Consider the following 12,131-nt stretch of genomic DNA (forward strand, 5'->3'; position numbering starts at 1 on the left):
CTTAGAGGAATGAGCACTGGTCTGCTCTTTTAAATATGCCACCATTCTAGCAAGCTTCCAAATACATTGAGGGAAATAGCTATTCATGAAATATTTTCCAGACTATGCAATTCCAGAAAACAAATTTCTAATTGTAACAGATGCCTGTCAACCTGATGTGGAAAATCCAAAAGTTCACCTTCCTATAAATCAGTTTTATGTCCTAACCCACCAAGTGAATCTCACTTATCATCCCTTCCTTCCTTCCTTCCTTCTTTCTATTTTCACAAGAATGACTGGGAAAAATAATGTAGTTGAAAAGGGGTAACGTAAAAGCAAAAAAATGTCTGCATTTTTTTAATTAAGAGAGGCTGTTTATTAACTTTAACTCAGAATTGAAACTAAATACTTTGGCAGATATGAAAAAGAAGAAGAGGAGCTTTGACACAGTGCAAAATGTTATTCTCTAAATTGCCAAGACTGCCAGTTTAAATCAAAGTAGTAGCGAGGGTAACGTTAGGTGAATAAAAAACTACTTGAAAGTCTGCTTTGCTCTGCCAGTTACTGAAGCCAATATTGAGTTAGGAATATCGAGAACATTTCCAGACAGTCAATGGTTTCACTCCTTAACCTCCACTCCCAATAGAAACAAAGTAACCACAGACTGCATCCACAAATTGATCAAAGAGGAACACAGCCACAACCCCCAAAGAAGCGCCCATCCAGCTGACTGATTGGGGACTGCAAAAACTGGCACCCAGCCAGCAATTCTCGACTGCCTCTCTTTCAGTTCCTTACTGTCTCTCCACCAAATATTTTGACAATATTTGGCCAGTCATAGTGAGTGGCAGAAAGAAAGCCACTTCTCTGTTCATTGTGGATGAATAGAAAATGGTAGCTTGATGCCATGAATGCTGAATCTCAGCTGGGACAGAAAATGGGATGCAAGATGTTAGAGAGTTGTTACCAGTATGGAACTGCGGTGGAAATCCCTCCACGATGATTCTTTTTGGTCACTGAAAAGATGTCAGTGGACTAGCTCTGTCTGTAGGAGATCCAGTGGGCATGGAAGTCTCTGAGTCATTGTACGTACCACATCTAGCTCAACATTCAGTACTGACAAGCAGCAGTCATTCTTTGGGGTTTCACATTAATCCTTTTCGGTGTTCAGTGTTCATTGAAGATGTGGAAGACTGAACGGGGAAACAGATTCTCCCACTCAGTTATAAACCTTCTTAATTGGTCTGTGGGCTTATTTGGTGAAAGGCATGTTCCCCTATTTTCCTTAAGAGCACAGTATACACATCTTCACTTGTGTACTTGTACTTTGTGTACTTGTAAAGATTTTAGAGTCAACTGTCTTTCTTTTACTATTATGGTTTGTGGGTGACATTTTTTTGTCTCTGCAATCACTCTCTAGAATTAAGTACCACACTTTGAAAAAGAAGAAAAGGCAAGAAGATGAGATACAATTTTATTATCTTAAGGGATCTGTTTTATAGAAACAAATATATTATATAAATAACAATTTAGATTCAGTTAACTTATTCTATTGGTTGTTAGCTACCCAGATTTACTTGGCTGGCTGGAACAATCACAGTTAATGTTTTAAAATGGGATGCCATATAAATTTCTGGAATTAATAATTTCAATAAATCAATAATCTCAAACATTTATTATCCATTCTGGCAGTTTCAGGCTTTAGAATACAAATGTACTACCATTTTAATCAAGAAGTAATGTTGTGAACCCCCAACCTTAAAACATAGTGTTATTCTTTCTTATATAGAATGTGCTTTAGAAAACGTTTTTCTCTTGTTTTAAGAAATGCTTTAAGAAAAGGGAGTTCTTCCTGCAACCTTCTCCAGATCAATTAACTTTCCCATTCTGTTCATTCTGAAAATCTCAGATTAAAAAATCCTATCAACTATGAATTATGGGATCCCATTATATCTAGAGGGGGAAAGGCTGGGAAAATCTGCTACCAAAAAACAGCAACTTAGTTTTCAAGAATATGAAAATTATTTTAACAAATCCTAATTTATTTTAGCCCTTTCTTTAAGACAAACTTATAATGATATAGAAAATAGTGATAGCTCTATTAGCAACAAAAAGAAAACATCCACAACTCTATATGGTGTCTGAGTGTCATTCAAATGCTAATATATCTATTGGCTGGGCTGGCATCTGTTGGCCAAACATATAAATGCAGAAAAGAATCTAGCTTGCCAAATAGTCCAACTTTCTCCTTGTGGGAATAGTAAACATATATTTCTCTTCAGAACTGTTCAAAGTCAAAATCAGCAAGAAATTGTATGCATAAGAAATGAAGAGAGCAAAACTTCTGGGATTCAATCTGATCCTGTGTCCATAATCAAATGACAGAGAGAAGAAAAGGACCAGACATAGGAAAATATTCTGAATGCATATTAATTTACTCTAAACCTTCCTGTCCCCATTGCCAAATAAAGATTAATTCTCTGGAGGATTTTGACATAAAAATGTAAACACTTTTCTGAGCAGAGAGCTAGGGAATCCAAAATATTTTCCAAATGTTTGCAAAATATAGCTTTATCATAGACTGCTTTGTCAAAAGCAATTACAATCAGTTCTTATATGGCTCCTATACCAAGATGCCCATATAGAACAATATTTTTTTTCATATCAATCTCATAAACAATATCAAAGGAGAATCATTGTGAGTGAAATTAGATGTTAGAAAAGAAAGCTAAAATGCACAGGAAGGTGAACAAAAGTGATGTTCTGTTTCTGCAAATAGGTTAAGATGAAACAAAATGAAATGAAGGCTACAACATACATTTTTATTTAATGCTTATTATAAATATAGATCCACATCAGATCATATTTAAATCAAAAATGCCAAGCACCCCATGTGAAATGAAAAGAAAATATTTGTTTAAAGAAGAATTAAATTAAATGAAAAGATATTTATATAAAGAAGAATTAAGTTTTATAGGAATGATTGCTGCAGGAAATGAACAATGTAAAAAGCTATGAATTATGTTACATAATTAACCTTGGGAAAAATGTGCTACTGGAATCTTGGTCTCAGAAATGGTGAACTGACAGGACATTTAATTTAAGAGGACATTGAACAGTAAAAAGATGTCAGACAGAGGTCAAAGAGATCAGAGAAAATCTATTTGCAAAACAGGGTCGAGAGCAGTTGCATTGATTCATGTGACATGTCATTAATCAGTTTTATTACAGGGTCACCGGAACCTTCAACAAGAATAGCAGGTGTCAAATATTAGCATTTGCAAGGTCTAATTTAAGGAAGTATTTCTATAAATAGATACACCATGTTCCTAGCAGAAGTTGGTAAGGAATTCATCTGACAATAAAAATTCCAATGTATTCTGATAGTTAAACTTTGACTGAAAGTAAATAAATAATTTTAAATGGCTTTAATAGGGTTTACGAATAAGTTAGTGTACAATTATCTAATCAAGGTGTATGAAATCAATGACTTACTTTCAGTTAAATGTATATTGGATTAGCCTCATAATAATTGTTTCAATTATTAAGCATCTATACCACAGGTGTCAAACTCCATAAGGCTTGCAATTCTTTGGAAGAGGTGCTTCAAATGTACAGGAGGACCTATTTTGAATTACTTGTCTTTTTCTAGATTTTACATCTCTTTTTTATTTTTTTTAATTAAACTTATCCCAAAGGTGCTTTTCAAAAAGCAACTGGACTTTCTAGGTATTTTCCTTGAAAACATTTCACTTCTTGTTTAAGAAGCTTCTTCAATTCTGGAACTGAAGAACTGAAGAAGGTTCTTGGAGGAGAAGCAAAATGTTTTCAAGAAAAATACCAAGAAAGTCCAGTTGCCTTTTGAAAACTACCTTTGGGACAACCATAATCTGGATGATTGAGAATCTCCACAGATATTAAACTTATGAAAATATAAAATATAAGTGGAAATGAAAATAATGCAAAAATGAGGAAAAGGAAAAAGGGAGAGAGAGAAACATGGGGTAAAAGGGAAAAAAGTAAAAAAAAAATATTAACTTCCAACTTTTTTCAGTGCAGTAGAATAAAATTACAGGAGAATAATTACATTACAGCCTTTTTTACTTTTGCATACTTAGTATATATTAGCCATTTCTATAACAACAAACTTCAAAGTTCCATTTTTTTTATGCCTCAAGCACAAATTCCAGAAGCAGTTTTCAAGCAGAAATGAAGTTGGATATATTCTTTTCTTCAATTAAAGTAGTTAATTTCACCACTTTCCCTGTTAGTTCTATCTGTTCTGCCATTCATCCTTCCATTGTGTGAACGAATAGAATAGAATATAGAATAGAATAGAATATAGAATAGAATAGAATAGAATAGAATAGAATAGAATAGAATAGAATAGAATAGAATAGAAGCTGGAAGGGATCTTGGAGGTCTTCTAGTCCAGCCCCCTGCTCAAGCAGGGGAACCTACAGTATACCATTTCAGATAAGTGACTGTCTAGCCTCTTCTTAAAAACCTCCAGTGATTGAGCACCTACAACTTCTGAAGGCAAACTGTTCCACTAGTTAATTGTTCTCACTGTTAGGAAGTTTCTCCTTAATTCCAGGTTGCTTGTCTCTTTAGTTTCCATCCATTGTTTCTTGTCCTGGCCTCTGGTGCTTTGGAGAATAAGTTGACCCCTTCTTCTTTGTGGCAGAACCTCACATGGGATATGACTATCATGTCACCCCTAGTCTTTCTTTTCTTTAGACTAGCTAAACCCAAGTCCTGCAGCTGTTCTTCATATGTTTTAGGCTCCAGGCCTTTGATCATCTTAGTTGCTCTTCTCTTCTAATGTACCGTATCTTTCCATTTTTGTGCATAGAGCATTCTCGCTGCTGTCAACATGTGTAACAACAAAGTTTCAGATTTTTTTTCAAGTTCATTAAACCAAAAATAAAAGTCTCTGTTTTGATTTCTATATATATTTTGAAAATCTTCTGTATTCATTTTTCTAGATTGCACATCTTTTTGGGAAGCTTCTCCTGGCTATTTATGCCTGCAAATTCATGAACAGCCTCTTCAAATAATTTTTGCAGCCCTTGCCAATTCACCACATGTTCAGTCTCTGAATAAACCAGTGTCTTCTCCATGTGATCAAGTCTCCCTCTTGTGAAAGAACTTGTATGTATATATGTAAGAGCTCATTCTCCAGCATGATTGGATGGAGAACCCACGGATGGGTTGTCTTAATCTATCTGCTCCAATTAGACTAAGTCTGAAATTTAGTACCGCCCCCTCTGTGCCAACTGCACCCCAGTTTTAGACTTAGTCTCTTTGCCCCAAGACGCGTTTTGTCTTCGCTCCTGGAGCAGAAGACTGTTTAATTCTATTTAATTACTTAGCTCAGGCTATTATTATTATTTGTTATTTTATTATTGATTCAGAATCGATTATATCTAGAAGAAAGATCAATTATCCCAGTCTGAAGCCTATTCAGGCTGACAGACTCACAATCCTCTCCCTCTGGGGGGGGGGGAAACTTTTCCCTTCTTTGTTTTCCTCAGTTAGGGACAGCAAGATCAAACCTTTGATTTAGGTCGTTTTCAGAGCCTCATCAAGCCTGGAGGGAGCCTTCCCAGGTCCCTCAGCCCCAGCAGAGAGCAGCAGGTGAGAATTTGGGCGCGGCCCAATTTTCGGAGCCGGGAGGGCCTGTCAGGCCTTGGACGACAGCTTTTCCAGCCGGCCTAATCACATGCCACCAGCTGCTTTAGGAGCCCAGGCGATTCACCTGAACGAGGGCTCGTTGCAGCTTAGACCCTAGGCCTCAAGGCCTTCTCCCAATTTTCGGAGCCGGGAGGGCCTGTCAGGCCTTGGACGACAGCTTTTCCAGCCGGCCTAATCACATGCCACCAGCTGCTTTAGGAGCCCAGGCGATTCACCTGAACGAGGGCTCGTTGCAGCTTAGACCCTAGGCCTCAAGGCCTTCTTCCAACGGCCGTTTTTTAGGGCACAAAATTGGCGGCCGCCATTTTGAATTGCCTCCCAGCAGCCATTTTGGGTGTGGCTGAAGCCCCTGGTGGCCATTTTGTATGTGGGTGAGGCCCTCGGCGGCCATTTTGTGGGTGGCTGAAGTCGCCGGCGGCCATTTTGTGTGGGGCTGAAGCCTCGGCGGCCATTTTGAGTGTGACTGAAGTCACTGGTGGCCATTTTGTGGGTGGCTGAAGTCACCGGTGGCCATTTTGTGTGGGGCTGAAGCCTCGGCGGCCATTTTGAGTGTGCCTGAAGTCATTGGTGGCCATTTTGTGTGTGGCTGAGGCCAGACTGCCTGGAACTTTCTTCTGAAGGCAGTATTACATCATCGGTGGCAGGATCGTCGAGAGAGCAGGTTCGACCGGGGAGGGCCGGATCGATCCCAAGTGATCGGGGTGCCCATTAACTCCCCGCCCATCCCCCTCTTGGGCTGAAGTATCTCTGTAGACTCCCTTGGTGAAGTACAGCGCCGAGGGGGGCGTTTTGCCAAGGTTGAGACCAGAGCAACTCATCATGGCAGAGAAAGGCACCGAGCCGGCCAAGAGGAGTCGCCAATCAGAGGCAAGTGGTAAGAGCATCACCAAGCGAGCCCGGCCAAGCAGGGAGCCACAGAGGGAGGAAGGGTGCCAAAGACTGAGAGCGGCCTCCCCAGATCTGACAGACACGATGGGAAGGTCTATTTTGGAGCCCCTTTCTTCGTACAGTGCCTCAGCCCCAGGGGCCTGGTCTCCCCCCAGGGGAATTCCTGAGTCAGATTCAAACCTAACAGTGGCTTCAGGGAGGGGTATAACCGGTCAGGACACCTCAGGGCCCCAGGCCACATTCACTCCCACTGCAGCAGGACTTCGCCCTCCTGAGAACCAGGCCCTGAACCCAAACCTCCTCCAGTCCATGATAGCCCAGGCTGTGGCTCAATTTATGGCCTCCAACACCACAGACACCCCCCCCAGGCCACGTATCATCCACAATCTCCAGATTTGATGGAGGATCCCTCATCGGATTTGGAATCTACAGGGGCTGAACAATCTGGCCTGATTTTGTTTGAGGACGAGGGCATCACTCCCTCTGACCCCACCCCTCCTGTCGGTCTCTTTGACCATTCATTCTTTAATTCCCTGCTACTCAGGGCCTGCACTAGTGCAAACCTCCCCCAAGAACAGGAGACCCCACCTCCAGGGGTCCCCACGCCATATACACCAAGCCCTCAGTCTCGCAGAACAATATTCCCTGCCCTCCCCTTTTTCTGAATATAGTTCAAGAACAATGGGAGAACTTAGGATCCTTCTTAAGCCCCGGTGCAGTAGAGAGAACATTATTCAATGTTGCCCGTTCCCTGGCCTCCCTATTGGAGATTCCTGAGATTGATGAGCCTTGAACTCATTGTCTCCCAATGTTAACATCCCTGGGGACATAAATGAGGCACTTAGGGCGGAGGATAAAAAGATTGACTCCGCATTGCGTAGTTCCCATCTGGCATCAGCCTGGGCAACAAGGGCAGCAACGTCCATGGCCTTCTTCGCTAGGGCTTCAGCCCTTGGGTTACGTGAGCTCCAGGACAGGATCCCTCCAGACCAGCTCAGAGCTCACCAAAATCTGGGTAAGTTAGTGGCTACATCCCAGTACCTAGCCGACGCTTCTCTGCACATGGCTAGATACACTGCCAGACCATCGCTACAGACATCTCAGCACGAAGGTTCCTTTGGCCCAGGAATTGGCGAGCAGACACCAAGACCAAGTGGCGTCTGGCCTCTAAACCTTACACAGGTGGACATCTCTGTGGTAAGGCACTAGGACCATACTTAACTGAAGGTAAGGACAAACGTAAAACTCTGGTTAACTCATGTCACAGAGCAGTTACAGGAGGCTGCCTTTCGACCAGCTCCATCCTGGGACTGGGCCCAGGCATCCCTCTATTCCTTTCAGAGACAAGAACGACAGCAGGATCGTTCAGCATGCAGAAGCAGACCACAGATCCAGGCCAAGCGGCCCCTTCAAGACCGAGGGGCCGTTCCTCTGAACGAGGCAAGTGACCTCACAGTCTCACTTCCCATAGGAAGCCAGCTGGCCCCTTATTCCAGCACTTGGGCAGTCACCACTACAGATGCCGGCTGGTCCCTTATTCCAGCACTTGGACAGCCATCACTACAGATGCATGGGTGTTAGACACTGTCAACAGGGTTTGAGACTAGAAATTGTTCTCAACCACCTGACAATTCCGCTCTTGCCCTATCCCAACGAGCAGGTCCAGGGCTGACTTTATGTCAAATGCCATAGCTCATTTATTACAAATACGAGCAATTGAACCAGTACACAAGACCAAGAAGGACGAAGGTTTTACTCAAACCTCATCGTCATCCCTAAGACTTGGGGGGCTGGAGGGCAATCTTAGACTTGAAAGGTCTAAATCTTACTTGAGGTATAAGAAGTTTAAGATGCAACCACTTCAATCAATCCTGGCCAGCATCAGGCAAGGTGACTTTCTTACCTCAATAGACCTAACTGAGACATGTTTCCTAACCACCGCAAATTCCTCAGATTCAGCTATGCCCATTACCAGTACAGAGCCCTACCATTTGGCCTCTCATCGACACCGAAGGTATTTACAAGGTACTGGCAGTGCTCGCAGCCCACCTTAGACAAATTCCAATCAGAATTCAATGCTATTTAGATGACATACTAATTCAGTCATCATCATTCCGAAACGCTCAGTCAGACCTCGCCCTAGCCATCAAGGTCTTTCAGGAGCACGGGTTTTCTGTTAATTTCCAGAAAAGTCATACAACAACCCAGCTCCTCCATTTGGGTGCTGTTATAGACACGGACAATTGTACGGTCTACCTATCTCAGGACCGAAGGAACTCTATTCAGACTCTTGTATGTCGGATCCTAAGGGCCAGAGTAATCACATTGGCCTCCGTATCACAGCTACTGGGGAAGACGGTGTCCTGCGTGCAAATTGTGCCATGGGCATACCTCCATGCCAGAGAATTACATGGCTTCTCCTTCCATTTCAGAGACTTGAACTCCCTTCAATGGTGGGACTCCCCGGCGCTGTCACGGGGAGCAGTATTAGAACCAGACAGGATTACCATTACCACAGATGCAAGCCTGTTTGGGTGGGGGCACACCTTCACACGCACTGGGCTCAAGGTCGGTGGTCCAAACAGGACCTAAGGAACAATATAAACTGGCTGGAACTCAGAGCCATACATATGGCCCTAAAGAGATTCACCGATATAGTACAGGGCCAACATGTCCTGATTTTAACCGACAACATTACAGCCAAGGCCCATGTCAACAGACAAGGGGGGACAAGGTCCAGGCCTCTCATGCAGGAGGCCAAATTGCTGGGGTCCTGGGCGGAACTGAATCTTCCCTCCATCAGGGCGGAGTACATATCCGGAGTGACCAACCAGCAGGCGGACTCACTGAGCAGAGCAACCGTGGATCATTCTGAATGGCAGCTGGATCCGAAGGTGTTCAGAGAGATCGTGGACAGGTTTGGTTCCCCAACCTTAGACCTTTTGCCTCCCCCACCAACTCACAACTTCCCAGATTCCTTTCTGGGTTCCCACCTCCATCAGCAGAGGGAACAGATGCACTCCGCAGTCCCTGGCCCAGGGAACTGCTCTGTGCCTTCCCTCCTCTGCCGTTTCTTCCTGCCACGATCAGGAAGATCCTTCGCGAACGAGCAGAGGTCCTCCTGGTTGCGCCGCATTGGCCGAGACGCTCTTGGTCGCCGACCTGATGGAGCTCTCCGTATCACCTCCATGGAGGATCCCAGCAAATCACATCTCCCACATTCAGGGGGAACTACGCCATCCAGACCCTCAATGACTCCAGTTAACCGTCTGGCACTTGAGAGGCAGGCCTTAGGCTGAGACTCATATTCGTCAAGGGTCATAGCTATGATTCAGCAATCTAGGTGACCCTCGACGAATAGAATATACGATGCCACATGGAGAGACTCCTGTAATTGGTGTTCAGTTCGAAAAATTGACCTTTTGGCGGTTTCAATGCCAGTTATCTTGGAGTTCCTGAGGGATGGTCTAGACAAAGGGCTTTCCACAAGCACCATCTGCAGGCAGGTAGCATCACTTGCCACAGTTATTTCCTGTGGCAATGAATCCTTAACACATTACCCTATGATACGCTCCTTCCTAAAAGGAGCTAACAACGTCAGACCATCAACTGTACATAGATACCCCTCGTGGGATCTTCATCAGGTTTATAGGTTCTTGTTTCGCACCCTTTGAACTATTGACACTGGTTTGTTTAAACAGTTATCGATGAAGGTGGCATTTCTTGTTGCTGTAACTTCAGCGAGAAGGATATCTGAACTGGCTACTCTTCAGTGAGGAAGGACCTGTGTACATTCCATAAGGACAGGGTAACCCTTAGGCTAGGCCCCTCCTTCGTGCCTAAGGTCAAGTCCTTGTATCCTAAATCTCAGGAAATAGTTTTGCCGGACTTCTGTCCTAACCCATCTAATGAGATAGAGGTTCAGTGGAACAAATCGGATGTGCGCAGGGCTTATATTGTTATATACAGAGAACCTCATCTTTCCACAGAACAGAGGCTCTGTTTGTGTACTATCACCCTTCATCACTAGGTCAGAAGGTTTCTTCAACCACAATACGCAGGTGGATTAGAGTTTGTATTTCTCTGGCATACCAGTCTCAGTCACTGCGAGATCCCAGGCACTACAAGAGGGATATATATGCATCTTCTACGGCTTCATTTGGCCGCAGGGTCCTAGAACACGCATTAACATTGGGTGGGAACCAGGCCCAATCTAATTCCCCACCCTAGGGACACAGGGCTTTGGTATGTCCCATCCGTGGGTTCTCCATCCAATCATGCTGGAGAAAGGGGCGTTGTCTTACCTGAACGCCTTTTCTCAGCATGATGATGGAGAATCCACTCCCTCCCATTAGGTCAGTTGGCCTGGTCCCCATTTGTTCAGACGCGTCGGACTAAAGTCTGGGTATCGCCTTAGCCTAAAACTGGGGTGCAGTTGGCACAGAGGGGGCGGTACTAAATTTCAGACTTAGTCTAATTGGAGCAGATAGATTAAGACAACCCATCCGTGGATTCTCCATCATCATGCTGAGAAAAGGCGTTCAGGTAAGACAACGCCCCTTTCTCACAAATCCCAACCATACCAACTGGCATAGTTAATAGTGAAGAGTGCTGGAATCTGTAGTCAAAAAGTTATCCACCATAATGCAGTAGAATGAGAAACTCATTCATAGCATTTAGATTATTACATGTGCTATATAGATGCATCCTTTTCAGTGATCATGGAAGAAACAGGGAAATGGTGCTGGGATTAAATAGGTCTACCTTTAGAGAGAATAGTAGAAAAAAGCACCAATGTAACATGAATGAAAATTGCGCTTATTAATATTAGCTAGGAACCCCCAGAAAGAAAAACAATCACTTGTTACAAGCAGTAATAGTTCTCTGCAGATGGTTTCAGGATGTTATGATGAACTGAGTAGATTGGTAAAAAATATTTTTTAGCAAAAAGATCTATTTCTCAAAGAAAAACATTAGTTTGCACTGCACCAGAGTGAAGTTAAAAGCAGGGGATTGTTTTTTTGCAATCAGAAGAATTCACTTTTAGAATCTTTAATTAGCTGTGCAGCAATAAAAGCAATATATGGAACCCAAGGGAAGATCTGGATAACTACTGTGAGTTCAAATGACTGAATGGTCAGAGGTAATTTACTATGTTTAGACATTCTGTTAGCCCCAAAAAACTGTCTGGCTACCACAAAATATCATAAACTTTATGGTATGCAGTGGAAAAAGTAGAATCACAGCATCTTTCTATCTGGAAAGAAACAAATCCCTCAAAAATGAACCATTCTATTCAAAAAAATCATAGTTTGCTTAAATCTTACAATTCTTTCATTACTTATTAACAGAATAACAGAATAGGAATGGAATTTGAAAGTCTTCTATTTCAAACCCCTGCTGAAGCAGGAGACATTATACCACTTCAGACAAATGGTTGTCAAATCTCTTCTTAAAAATTTCCATTGAGACTTCTGGTTTGACATTGCAGTGTAACGGATACAGAAAGATGGGGCTCTATCTTCCACATTCAATTTTGCCCTGCTGGGGACCCTAAAAAGGGTCAA

The sequence above is a fragment of the Crotalus tigris genome, unplaced genomic scaffold, assembly GCF_016545835.1.
Source record: "Crotalus tigris isolate CLP2741 ecotype Arizona unplaced genomic scaffold, ASM1654583v1 scf7180000017800.2534000, whole genome shotgun sequence".
NCBI classification, from domain to species: Eukaryota; Metazoa; Chordata; class Lepidosauria; order Squamata; family Viperidae; genus Crotalus; species Crotalus tigris.